The sequence below is a fragment of the Passer domesticus genome, chromosome 1 (genome assembly GCF_036417665.1).
Source record: "Passer domesticus isolate bPasDom1 chromosome 1, bPasDom1.hap1, whole genome shotgun sequence".
Taxonomy (NCBI): domain Eukaryota; kingdom Metazoa; phylum Chordata; class Aves; order Passeriformes; family Passeridae; genus Passer; species Passer domesticus.
This window is the reverse complement of record NC_087474.1, coordinates 51,228,429-51,241,380: the sequence shown is the minus strand read 5'-3', so window position 1 is coordinate 51,241,380 and position 12,952 is coordinate 51,228,429. Positions and strand designations below refer to the sequence as shown.

The 12,952-nt window shown below is 42.2% G+C and overlaps 1 long non-coding RNA gene across 2 annotated transcripts in view; it reads right to left on the bottom strand.

Moving 5' to 3' along the window:
- Nucleotides 1-1,172: 1,172 nt before the first annotated feature.
- Nucleotides 1,173-12,952, bottom strand: part of LOC135300336 (uncharacterized) — a 28,300-nt gene continuing 16,520 nt past the window's right edge. For both annotated transcript variants that reach the window (XR_010362226.1, XR_010362217.1), the window contains exon 3: nucleotides 1,173-1,245. This is a non-coding gene — a long non-coding RNA (uncharacterized LOC135300336). The remainder of the gene's footprint in view (nucleotides 1,246-12,952) is intronic.

Below are 12,952 nucleotides of genomic sequence, written 5' to 3'. Positions count from 1 at the left end.
TTCACTCGTGACTAAAGATAAATATCCTCTTAACCGTACATTTATATTCTGTTAAGTGGCTGTGGCATCAAGGATTTCTAACTTTCCTGCCCTTCTGTTTCTCTGAGATCAAGCTGACTTCTTTCATTCAGACATCTGCCTCTCTTAACCCCATCTGCCAAGTGCTTCCCTCCTGGCCTGTCACTGCTTGACATCACCCCATGGTTGTGCCCAGCTGTGCCTTCCCCTGTGGCTAACATGGGCCAGCTGCCACAGACTCTTTTCCATCCTAACACCCAGCAGCCAGCAGAGAACTTGGGAGACGAAGAAAAGGTTTGCATTCTCAGTCAGTCAGGTCGAGGCCAGGACATGTTTGGGTGCTCTCCTCTGAACACTTGTTTAGTGAAGGAGCATTTCTTGTGCCAAAGCTGCACTGAAGGGAAGGACAGAAAGCAAATCCTGTGGGACCTGTGAGAAAAAGATTTCCTCTGTAGATTTGGGCTGGCTGGAGCTATGCAATACCTTCTAAATGGCTTATAATGTTAGATTTGTTAGATGTAGGAGTGGTGCTGGCTTACCTGTAGTTCCTCATAGTTGTGGTTTTGTGTTGGGTTAAATAAGGAAGCCTCAGCTACAATTATTTTGTGTGGGAGGAGTCCCTGGTTTTGAAGCAAGACTCAGTGTGGGGGCTCACATTAGGATCTTCGGGATGTTCACTTATGAGCACACTTTTCCTGAGGAATGGAATTAGGACAGGAAACCTGAAGAATTACCTAAATACTATAAACTTCTTATGTAGTGTGGTACTCAGGTGAATTTCTGTGAAAAAGTTGTTTCTGAAAATTGAAGTCCTAAAAATGTTAAAATTTTCCTAAATGTCAAAGCTGTTTTGCTTAAAACAAGCATATGTAACATTTGTAAAACAAAGGGAAAAAATAGAAGAATCAACATCTATAATATTATTTGAAATACAAATCTGCCACTGATTTCACTCCCTGAGTGCAGCAGTTCACTGTGCGTTCCAAGAAGGTTCAGCCAGAACAAGGATTAAATTCATTATCTTTATTAATGCTTATTTTGTTATACAGAAGCAAGGGAGGAGGAAAGGGCAGAATGGATGCTCCTTCTTTGTGTGGGAAAAAGGCCATCTGAAAATTAGCTCTGCTTCCAAGCTGGGAGCAGGCTCTTCTCCCCAGGGAAGTGTTCCTCCATCTGCATTGCTACTCTGAATAAGCAGGGCTTCAGAGAAACTGGAAGAGCATGTGGCTGGGGAGAGAGTAGAAGAGCAAGAAGCAACTTGATGGTGCCTTAGGGACAATGCAATATTCAGCAGCAAAGACCAGAAGGGAACTAATCTCCCCTTGAAGAAGGTTTTATGTCTGATACTATGAGCATGCCACTAGAAATGATGATCAAGAAGAGCACTTCCAAAGCTAGGGAAACTTAGATGGTGCTAAGTTACTTGGGAGAAGAGATGTGTGCCATGTTACTTAAACCTCCTCACCTCCTGAGCTGTACTATTTCAGCCTTAGGCAATGTCAGAATTTAGGTATGGTAGCCATGTTTCCTGCCTGCTGAATTAATTTGAGTTCACTGTATCAACCTCATTGGGAATGCAGCCCATGGACTGAACCTCCTTCCTCAGAGACACGGTCATGGTTCATCTTGACCCTGGCTGGCTGTAAAGGTGACATCTCAAAGCTCCATGCAAAACAAGAACATCATGGATTGGAAAACTCAATTTTTTGCACTTGTCACATGAAAAGAAAGTTTTTCTTGCAGTCCAGCATGCTTCCCCTGCAATGTGTAAGTCTGAAATTGTTGATCCTATTTCAGGTTATATGCAAATCCAGGAAACATCCTGGGTTTGGAATAGCAATTGCTAGTGTTAGGTGCTGTAGGCACCACGTTCTACTGTGACACTTCAAACAGGTAATACCTGTATATTTTACAACTGGATTAAACCTCTTTGTTGAATGGAAACAACCTAGGAATGCTAGTAGAACAGAATAGTCTGGTTTAATCCACTGAATTAGGTTTATTTTTACCAGATTATTTTTAAACTTGTGAATCCAGTTTCTTTTGAATATAGACGGCATATCCTCCAAACATCATTCATGTCTTAAACTGGCATACTACCTCATCTTGCTGGCATCATTTTGCTTGTTATCATTGTCTTACAATAAAATTCAGAGTCTATTGACTCAGTTTGTGCAAGTTCCTTTGTAATTGCTGTAGCAATATGTAAGTTCAAGTTGGACTGACTTTTAGTATCCCTCTTTGTTTATTGAAGCACAAAGTTAAAGTTTGCAGAAGGGAATGGGAGATGAAACAAGACCAACAAAACACATGAAACATTCAGTGCTAGAACATACAGGGTTTCTAAATCAAAAGCAAAAGTGCTGCAAAATGCTGTACTGAGCTGATATTACCATCAGAATACCTTCCTCTTCTGTTGGTTGTGCCCTATAGCTCTCTGTTAGTGTCAGTAGAGCAAGTCCCCTGATATGGTCACTTGTTTGTTAAATGAGCTGTCCAAGAGTGGGCAGGGATAAAATAGTGCCAGTGGAACAGTGACTCAGCCTTTGAGAAACTATGGTCAATGCCTTTTTGAGACTGATGGAGTGGATGCTTCTGAATATGAGCTACTGAATGTCCTGGCTGGCCTTGCACACCAAAGGGCTTGAAAAGAGCTTAGCATGAGTGAGGAAAGGGCTCAGTGAACTAAGTAAAAGATGAGTTTTGCAGGCGGATTTAGGATTTTGATAGAGGGAAAAACGTCTGTGGGGAAAGCTGGTAAAAGCAGGCCTTAGAGGATATCTCAGAGAAGATGAGATTAATCTCAGAGAAGAATCTCTAGATTCTCAAAAGGAGAATCTAGAGCTGGGTTTGGAAGAGAAGAGGGAGCCTGAGAGAGGAAAAGTATGGGTGACATGGTTGGGCAGGAGAGTGAAATATTATGTGGAGAACAGGGATGAGTGGTGTTCCTTAGAGGCCAAACATTGGGACTGTATAACACCTTTGTCAGTGACATGTACAGCGGGATCAAGCACACCTTCAGCAGGTTTGCTGATGACACTGAGCTGTGTGCTGCAGTCAACACACTGGAGGGAGGGACTAATGCCATCCAGAGGGATCTGGACCTGAGAAATGGACCTGTGTGAACTTTGTGGACTACAGGGCCAAGTGCTAGATCCTACACCTGGCTTGGGCAATCCCAAGCACAAACAGGCTGGGCAGAAAATGAATTGAGAGCAGCCCTGGGGAGAAGGAGATGGGGGAGTTGGTTGACAAAAAGCTGGACATGACCCAATGTGCACTTGCAGCCCAGCTGCAGAAATCCAGCTGTGTCCTGGGCTGCATCCAAAGCAGCATGGCCAGGGAGGTAATTTTGTTCTTTTACTCTTGTGAAAGGAACCCCACTCTGAATGCTGCATCCACCTCTAGGGCCCACAATGTGAGAAGGACATGGACCTGCTGGAGCACATCCAAAGTAGGGCCACAAAACTCTCAGAGGGCTGGAATCTCTCTCCTCTGAGCACAGGTTGACAGAGCTGGGGTTGTTCAGCCTGAAGAAGAGAAGGGTCCGAGGAGGCCTTAGAGCAGCCTTCCTCTGCCTAAAGGGAGCTGAAAGAGAGATGGAGAGAGACTTTTTACAAGGGCCTGTACTGGCAGGACAAGGGGCAGCGGCTTTAGATGAGACATAAGGAAGAAATTATTTTCTGTGAGGGTGGTGAATCACTGGAACAGTCTGCAGAGAGAAGCTGTAGATACCCAGGAATTGTTCAAGGCCAAGCTGGGTGGGTCCTTGAGTGACCTCATCTAATGGAAGATGTCCCTGCCTGTGGTGATCGTTGTGATCCCTCCCAGTCCAAATTGTTCTGTGATTCTACCCAGGAAATAGAAGAAACAAATAATTTTAAGGTGGAAAAACTGAAGTTGGAATGATTTGCATAAAAATAGCAGTCAGTTAAAAATGGGAAAGAATATGTGTTTTGGTGGGAATTGGGAAAAAGCAAATCTGTCATCCTCAAAAGAAGAAACTTTTACAGGGAAAGGAAGAGAGAGTCTTGTGGGAAGAATAGGAAATATAATGGGCTTGGAAGTATTGATAAGAGATGGAGTTTTAGGGAATTAAAACAGGGAAAGGAGGAAAGGGCTTTCATCTCAGAGGCAAAATGGGCTTGCAGAATACAAGGACTAGATATAAATGTTGCAGCAGAGACAGGATCATCCAGGGAGCAGAAAAGAGCAAAGACATAAAAAGAAGAGCAAAGTAGCAGAGTTCAGAAGAGGATGAGTTTTTAGGGGAGAGAACAGGATACACTCCTTTTAATAGGACTTCTATTCTCTTCCAGCATCCTAATGATACCTGTTTTCTTGTTATCTTCATTGTCTATCCATATTTCTGTTTTTGCTATTTGCTCCATCCATCCATCCATCCATCCATCCATCCATCCATCCATCCATCCATCCATCCTCACTCATGAGAAAGAAGTTCAGAAGGTACCTTCCCTGTGTAATGTTGCCCCCAGGTAGAATTCAGCAGATATTTTGACTTCTGGTAAGTTGTGGATGAAGTACTCTGTTTTCCTATTGGCCGTAGTGTTTTGTTTACTTCCTGGGAAATGTCTCTTTCTCTTCCCTTGAGACAGGTGCTTCTCTTCCAAACAACACTGGATTCTTGATTTTTTTTTCCCCAGCATCTCTTTACAACATTTACAAAGAGCCAGAAGTCCTTCTGTGTTGGGGGAAGCCTCATCAGTCACTAGGAAGTTCAATAAAAAGAGACCACTTGTGTACAATGATCAATAGATCTGAATGGAATTGTAGTAAGTGAGAGGAAACTCTGTATCATGAAAGAAGGGGGAAGGCTGGAGAAAACCACTGAGTGAGAATGCCACTTACACTGGAAAACCCTCCTACATCTTTTGCTAGAAAAACCTTGGTAATGCAAAGTTATCATAACTGACCAAAGTTAATGGGACCTACTCTGGTGCTGAAAGGGTTAGACATGACTATTGTTGACGTAGGAATGGATTTTTCAAGAGTTTGTAAAGTTAGCAAGATACAAGGAGGTCAAGACTGATGATACCAGAGGGACACATACTGTGCTATTTGCATCCAGTTTTCAAACTGGCCTCTTAATGATCTCGAAAATATGAACTAGAGATATTGGGAACAGGAGGTAAGAGATGTGGGAGACTAGGTCTTCTGGAAAGATGCGGGGGTAAGTATTCGGCAGCACCAGGCATTGAATCCTTCTGAAAATTTATTATATAAACGGATCAGAAGGATTTGAAAGAGGTTTGGAATTCCCTACATCTTTTGCATATGCATGTGCCCATGTGTATGTTTGAGTGTGGATTGGCAGTTTGGGGCTTTTTTTGGTTGGGTTTTTTTTGTTTTGCTTTGGGAGGTTTTTGGTTTGGTTTTTCTTTTTGTTTGTTTGTTTGGTTTTTTTTAAATAGAACATTGACAAGAAAAGACCACAGCTTCAGTTGTTCATGGTTTGACAGATGCTAACTATGGCTATAGCAGAGCAAAAGGAGGCCTTAGAAGTGGATTTGAAATGTTCACCATAAAGATAAAGAGACAAAGGTGAAAATCAGAAACTCAAGCCAAAGATCAGAGAAATGAAAGCTGATACATGATACAGCTTCTGATATCCTGGCAGGAACAGCTGAGAAACACTGTAACTTATCAAAGAAGGAGGTGGGTAATTTGGGGCTGCTGGAGAGCATGTGGAGGGTGGAAAATTCATAGAAATTGTTACAAGGTAGAAGTCCTAGAGAGAAAGGAATTCACCCAGGAAACTGATGTTGGTCAAGCAATAACTCCTTCAGGAGTCTGTCAGAACTGCCATCACTATTTTCCTGCTCTGATCTTTGGTAAGATCAGAGAGGGACAAATGTGACTATATAGGGAGGGCATGGGTACTGTCACGAGGCCATGGAGTTTGTTGTGGAGTGTTTAAACATAGTGCAGAGGAAATACTGACTTTCTGATTTCACTGGAAGTGTAGGATTCAGGTCAGTATTCAGGTCGTGTCTGGGAAATAATCTATCCACAGCCACTCTTGCATTCAGAATCTACTGACACAGGAATGGATTTGTATCACATCACAGTGGCTATCCTGCAGATACTCCATAATAATGACAGCTCCTGAGAAATGATGGAGAAAACTGTAATAATGTCTCCTTGATAATGCCAAAGAAGAACCTAAGGATGCTGCTGAGCTTGGTGGAGATTGAATGGTTGTGGGAAAGCAATGTATGTTGTACTGCCCAACCCAAATCTAGAAGTAGGTACAAAATTTTCAACACATTTTTTCCTCCTCATGAGCATTTTGTCCCAGAATGTCCCAGTAGGTTCAAGTACAAAATATAATGGCTAAAGTTGTCCAGAAAATGCAGAGCAAATGTGATTTTTCATCAAAAAAAGGAATAAACCAGAAGTCACCCTACATACAGAGGAGAAAAAACAGGCTGATGTACCACTTCATTAAACTATTTATTAATAAATTTTTAATTTTAATTCTTGAAAATTGATTAATGAACTATTAATTTATTAATATAGGTTTTGCACAATAAAAATGTTTCTTGGCAGTTAAAAATTGGAGAATTTAAAAACTGGAAGTCAGTAGATGCATTATACCTGATTAAACCTTTTATCTTTCCATAGGGAAAAGCCTCAGCAGCCTCAGTATGCTTTCTTACAGCAAGATTTTTTTTTCAGGATGAAGTATTTCCAGTAATGTCTGAAGCTTATGAAGAAGAAAATCAGGTAACAGATGGAAAAATACTTGCATGTGCTTACACTTGGAAGTTAAAATCAGAAAGGAAATAAAATATTCTCTCCACACCTAAACATCCTTGCCTAATAAAAAATAAGGAAAATCCATCTGCCAACTATTGGGATGTTGAGTCAGATTCAGAATAGGTGTTTGTAAGTCAAATGAAATGAGAGATAAAATTAGTTAATGAAATGTCACCAAAGCAACACAGATGGGTACAAAATACCTGCCTGGCTTACGCAGCACTACTGTGTGCTCCAAGGAGGGGAACGCAGGATTGTTAGTACCTACCTGAGTTTCATGTTGGTGTTATGGACTATCTGATTGGTGTCTATCATCAGCATGCATTTATTTGACTGTAGCTGAACAAAATGTTAACAAAAAAATGTTAACAAAATGTTAACAAAATGTGGATGTTAACAAGGAATGTCCTTCAAAAATGTTGACAACAGCTACTGTATAACATTTTTAAGGTATTTTTTAAGATGTGTGCAGAAGTGATTGTGTTCTCTTGTAGCCCCTCCTACTGCAGCTCTTAAGTTCATCCACCAGCTGAGCCAGAAAAGTATTAGAGGCTTTGATCTACTTCCAGTCTGCTGCAAGCATGACAGAAGAGCACCTTCTTTCATCAATGCCCTGAAGCAACAGCAACTTGATGTGGAAGTTTTCTTCCAGATGACAAATGCTGACTGAATAGAGCAGGGGGATTTAGCAATGGAATAATTTTTAAGTAACTTGGAGCATCAGAACATGTTTAATAATATGCAGTTTTGCAGGTTATGTATAATGTGAAAATCTGACAAATTTCAAGTTTCCATGACAGCTTTGTCATAGAAACTGTACACTTTCATATGGAAATGGTGACAGAAGTGATGTGTGAGTTTTAAGTAATCAGTAGAAAAGATGGCATTAGGGACAGGGAGACAATTTGGCAACCAAAAGGGAAAATGTTACGAAATGGAGGGAAAGAGAGAGATTTGGGTTGGTAGAGAGGGTGTCAGCCTGCAGCCTCTGTGCTGGAGGGACTGGTGGGAGGAGAAGCAGCAAGAAAGGTCCCAGAACCAGAGGTCATGGGTGGATATTAATAGTTCTCAGTGGGAGGACACAGAAGAAGGCTTAAAAGCTGTTCAGAATGCAAGTAGCAAGACATCCAGTCAAGAAGCATTAAATAGCTTCTAGTATCATTGTGTCCCAGGCCAATTCACATGAACAGGTTCCTGCACATTACGCAGCACACAACTCAGTCCCATGGTTGCACGCAGGATATAGAGAAACCAAGCATAGGGATGGGGAGGGAGGAAAGCATTTGGGTCCATCAGCCGCAAGGGGCTGAAACCAGGCAAAATAATTAACATGAATTGAGGGAGGAAAAAGGAGTGTTTGGTGGTCCACCCTACCCAGGAGGAAGGTGGGCCCAAGGACTCATCGCCATGGCCACAACAGTGCCAGATACTCTGCATGTTTGCAGATACTGTGGAAGTACATCCAGGCTGTATTATACAGGTTATATCCTCCACAGATAAGAGCAGAAATGCACCATGGAGTTTGGGCAGCTCTGGGTGCCTTGTACTCACAGGGGGGTGGTGCCTGGACATGGTACTCTAAGGTGCTGGAGAATGCATTGCTGGCAAGTGATTTACCTTGGGGAAGAGGCCCCAAAGGCATCTGCTGGATGCAGAGTGATGCCTGGACTACAAGGGTTGAAGAAGGCAAGAACAAGGTAATCTGGAGTGCAGAGTATGTCCAATGTGTGGCATAAGCCTGCTGACATGGCTGCTGGGGGTTTTGTTCAGCAATCAAACAAGTAACACAGGTGGTAGGCAGAGTCCCTGGTCACAAGGCCCACAGTGTTCAGCTGTTGACCTTTTGCTATTTCTGCTCTGGAAGCTGCAGGTCAGCAGAAGTGAGTTCTCCCTCATCTCTGGTAGGATGTGACAAGTTAATGAGCAGATAGCTAAAGCAGTTGATAGCCTAAGGAGTCTACATCTCCACAGAGATGCAGATTTGCTAGGAAATTCTGCTTGGTTAGAGCTACCCCACACATGCTCAGAGTATCTACTGTGTGCAGTCATTTAGTGAGCTTTATCTAATAAAATGACATTATCAAATTGTTGGTCATTCTCATGCACAAAGCTGAAGGCTTAGAAGAAAACTTGAAGAAATGTATGCAAAGTAGAGATCTTGAATCCCCTGAATGGATTTGGAAGTTCCAAAACACTGAGCATTATGTCCAAGAGCCTGTTGGACAGTTATGAAGAAACAGGAATGAATACTAGCAAGGTTTCAGAAGTCTGATGTACAGAGAGAAAGTGGATCATAGAGGTGGGGATGAGGAAAAGATGGAAGACTCAGGAGGAACACTTAGAAAGTTAGCTGAAGACTGATGCAAACTACAAAGGATTTTTAATTAACATAAAAAGAACAGTAAAAGTAGAGAAATAAGGGATTTAAAGAAAGGAGGTGTAAAGAAGGGCTGTCTTGTTAAGGAGGAATCAATTACAGAGGGAAACCCTAGGACTGGTCCCAGAGGACTGTGCTCCTACTGTCAGCTTGTACTTTTTTACCTAATCAATTAAAATGTTACCTGTAACTCATTTTCACAGCGAACTTTATTCCAAAAGCTCTCCCTCCTGCTCTTGAAATAGCAACCTGCAGGCTTGCCAAAGCAGTTTCTTTTCACAGGCCAAGTTCACCCAAGTTTGTCCTCCAGCTGCGGCTGGCTCTTTCACCTCCAAAGCAGCTCAGCAGGGTAGTATCCACTTATTATGCCTCAGCAGCCTCCTGTCCTGTAAGTGCAACATCCACACCTTAGTGCATCAGGACAGGGTTACAGAAAACACTGCTGGAGAGGATTTGGAGAGAAATTTACATAGAGAGGCGTCATCAGCCTTGGGTCTCCTCCATGCTGTCTGTCTCATGTGTTCCAAGGGGAAAGAGTGCCTCAAGATAACCTCTTTGCTCCTCTGGGAGAGGCAGAAGCTGCTTTGTGACTCCTTGGTGGTTCACCATTAATGGGAAAAACATGAAAAAACATGACCTGGTCAGTCAAAAGTCTGACCAAAGATCAGTAATTCCTGTTTGTACACTAGCAGCTACCAGTGAAGGAACCAAGGCAAATGTAACAATTCAGGGTATGTTTTCTACCCTGGCAACATGGACTTGCTTCTTTTCCTGGGTTTATGGCTCTGAGAAATAAATTTCAGGCCACTCTTGATTTCTATTTAATGCTATTTGTGTGAAGACTGTCTCTGGAGTCTTGTATTAGTTTAACAGATGGAGCCAGGGCAGAGATTCATACTGTGATGCTTATTTATTAATACAGCTTTTCCTGAGACAGGGAAAAAATATGTTTTTGTAGGAAACCTTTTCCCCTTTTCCTGGAATGGAAAAAGAATGACATCTGGACCTCTCCTATTCAGCTTGGGATACATATTTTCCCCAGATATGTATTTCTGAATCTCATGAAGATCTGGTTGCTTAGAAGTAGCTCCAGTAGCCAGCTTCTTTTTCCCACAGAAATCTATTTGAATAAAACAGCACTTTTGTTCTATGTCAGTGCCCTGTTTCTTTTTTGATCTCAAGAAACTACTGCTCTTGTTTATCTATCCAAAAAATATAGAAAAACACAGAAGAGTAAAAAATTTATCAGGAGCAGTTTTTGCTCAATGGGTGCAAATTTGACTTTGTTGTCTGTGAGAAAGGGGTTTGAAGTAGGTGGAGGAAGATTTAGGCAAATTATTCAAATTATGATGTTTATTTCTTAATGTCTGTTTTAAGAGAGGCAGAATAAAGGAAGATTGCCAGAGCCACTGTGAACTCACCCTTCCACTCATCAGACCCTGTGAAAAAGATGGAAATGTCCTCTTTGGCTCTTTTTCCCCCCAGGCAGCCAACCCTCCCCCTTCTGACTGGTATTCTGCATCAGTGAGGTTTAAAATAAGCCAGAGGGGTAAAGGCCCAGAGTCAGGGGACACTGAAAGGGTAGGGAATAGGGAAAGAAGGACAACACAGAGACTGCATTTATGGGTAAAAATCAGATGAAAGGCAAACCTGGAAATTTTTGATATTTTGCTCCCCTTGGGGCCTAATTTACCAGCTTGGTACCACGGCAGAAAGAAAATGATTAATCAGGAGCATGGTATCTAACAGATTCCATGAAGCACAAATCCTGGGCTAATGACTAAACCAGGAACTTGACTTTGCAAAGAGCACTAACAGCCTTTTTACCAGCCCCCAAAATGTTTGGCCTGTAGAATAGTAGAATTTTGGCATTCAAGGCCAAGTGTACTAGCAGGCTTCAGACACAGAACAGCCCTCACTGCCTTATGCTTTGCATCCTCATTTTAGAGGCATGGCTCTGAATCTCCTCTTAAGCCTGCAGGAGTTCAGATCCTGATGCATAAAAACCCATTTAAAAAAAAACAGTTTTAAGGTTGGCAGATGACAGTTATTGAATTGGCATGTAGAAAACAAAGGTGCTGCATTGTGGAAGCCCAGCTGGTTCCATCTCACTGCACTTTACAACAGAGATTAATGGAAATATTTTCATTACTACTAAAAACTGGTGACTAGTTCTGCTTTGTTAGTTGTTCCAGCCAGCCATTGTGTGTACACAGGGAGCAGAGTGCTCCTTGGATTGCTGCTGACTTCAGATGCTACTTAAATGACCCTCTTGTCCCAGTTTGATTGTTCCTTTCCTTTTTTTTCTTTCCTGGGGAGAAGGGAAGGGGAATCAGGGGAACTGCGCAATGCAAGAAAACCAGCAGCTTTTTCTCTTTCTCTCTTTTCTATCACATGCAATATTTCACAAGTTCCTTTTTACTGCTCTGAATGTGTTCAATAGCTGAGTCTTCAAAATACAAAAATCAGAATCAGAAATCAGAAAACATTTTTGAAAAGTCAACTTTTGAATGCAAAGAAATGCTGAGGTATTTCCTTGCTTGCACCTATGTAATGTTGTATTTCAAAGTGTGGCAAAGTGTTTTGAAATCAGCAGTGGTCTAGAAAATCTGTGAGGCTTATACTGGGCTGATGAGAGAATCAGAACAACATCCTGAATGCCAGGGAATCATGTAAAGATCCATAGCTTTCTGTGCACCTCCAAAGATGCCAGGCAGGGTAGGGCTGATCTCAGTGGCCTCTCTCTGTGTTCCTCTGTGAGACAGCTGAAGCACAAGTCTTGAACCCTCAGCTGAGCAAAGTGTCATTTGGACAATCTCAGGTCAGCATGCGAAGACTTCATTAGTCTGTGCAGCTGGAGATTTGCTTCTGTCTGTCTCAAACTATGCCCTTTCCTGGTGTTAGTTAAGGTGATCCTGGACCCCTTAGAGTGGTGGTACTTCTTCAGGTTTTAAACAAAATACTCTTGACTCTATCAGCAGGATATACTGTCAGATATTCAGGGGTCTGCAGGAAAAGAACATAAGTCAGAGGAGGGAGCAACATGCATAATACAGATAATAAATTATTTAGGCCAAAAGAACAAATCTGGTGTGGTAATCTTTGAAGAACACATAAGAAGATCTCTGTTGAGACCACAGGAGGGTTGGAAGAGCAGTAGGCTTGCTAAGCCCTGACCTAGCTCTGCATCAGATCTCTCCAGGACACTGCCCCAGCTGCAGTTAGCTGGGGAGAACTGGTGGTTGCACCATCCAAGAAATACACCTGGTGGTCCAGGACAATCTGTGAGGACAACGGCCATTGCTAAGGGATGTAGTGAGGAAAAGCCTATGGCATACCAATTGTTTGTCCTCCTCTCATGCACTGCAGCATCTCATTGTAATTGCTTATTCTACAGGAAAATGTTATAATACCACGGATGTGCAGCATCCAGAAACCTGCTGGTATTGATGACAAACAGAATCCATGTAGAAACAAGTGGCTTTGAGAAGAGGAACAATACCTGTCTTGTGCCTACTCTCAGCAACATAGATTTTGTCTGAAAGCCTGGCATTCTTCCATGCTCAGCAGCCCTTAATTCTTTTAGAATAATTTTCTCCACTTTTCTCGGATATGAATATAAATGGCATTTCTTGCTTCAGGGCATTGGGACAGCTCCACATCGATTCAACACACCAATCCATTGTAAACAGTATGTCTCCCAGAGCTCTTGTGTGGAAGTTCCTCTTGGTTGCACCTGGCTTTTCACTGTTTTATGTTAGGAGGGTTGAGAGAGAA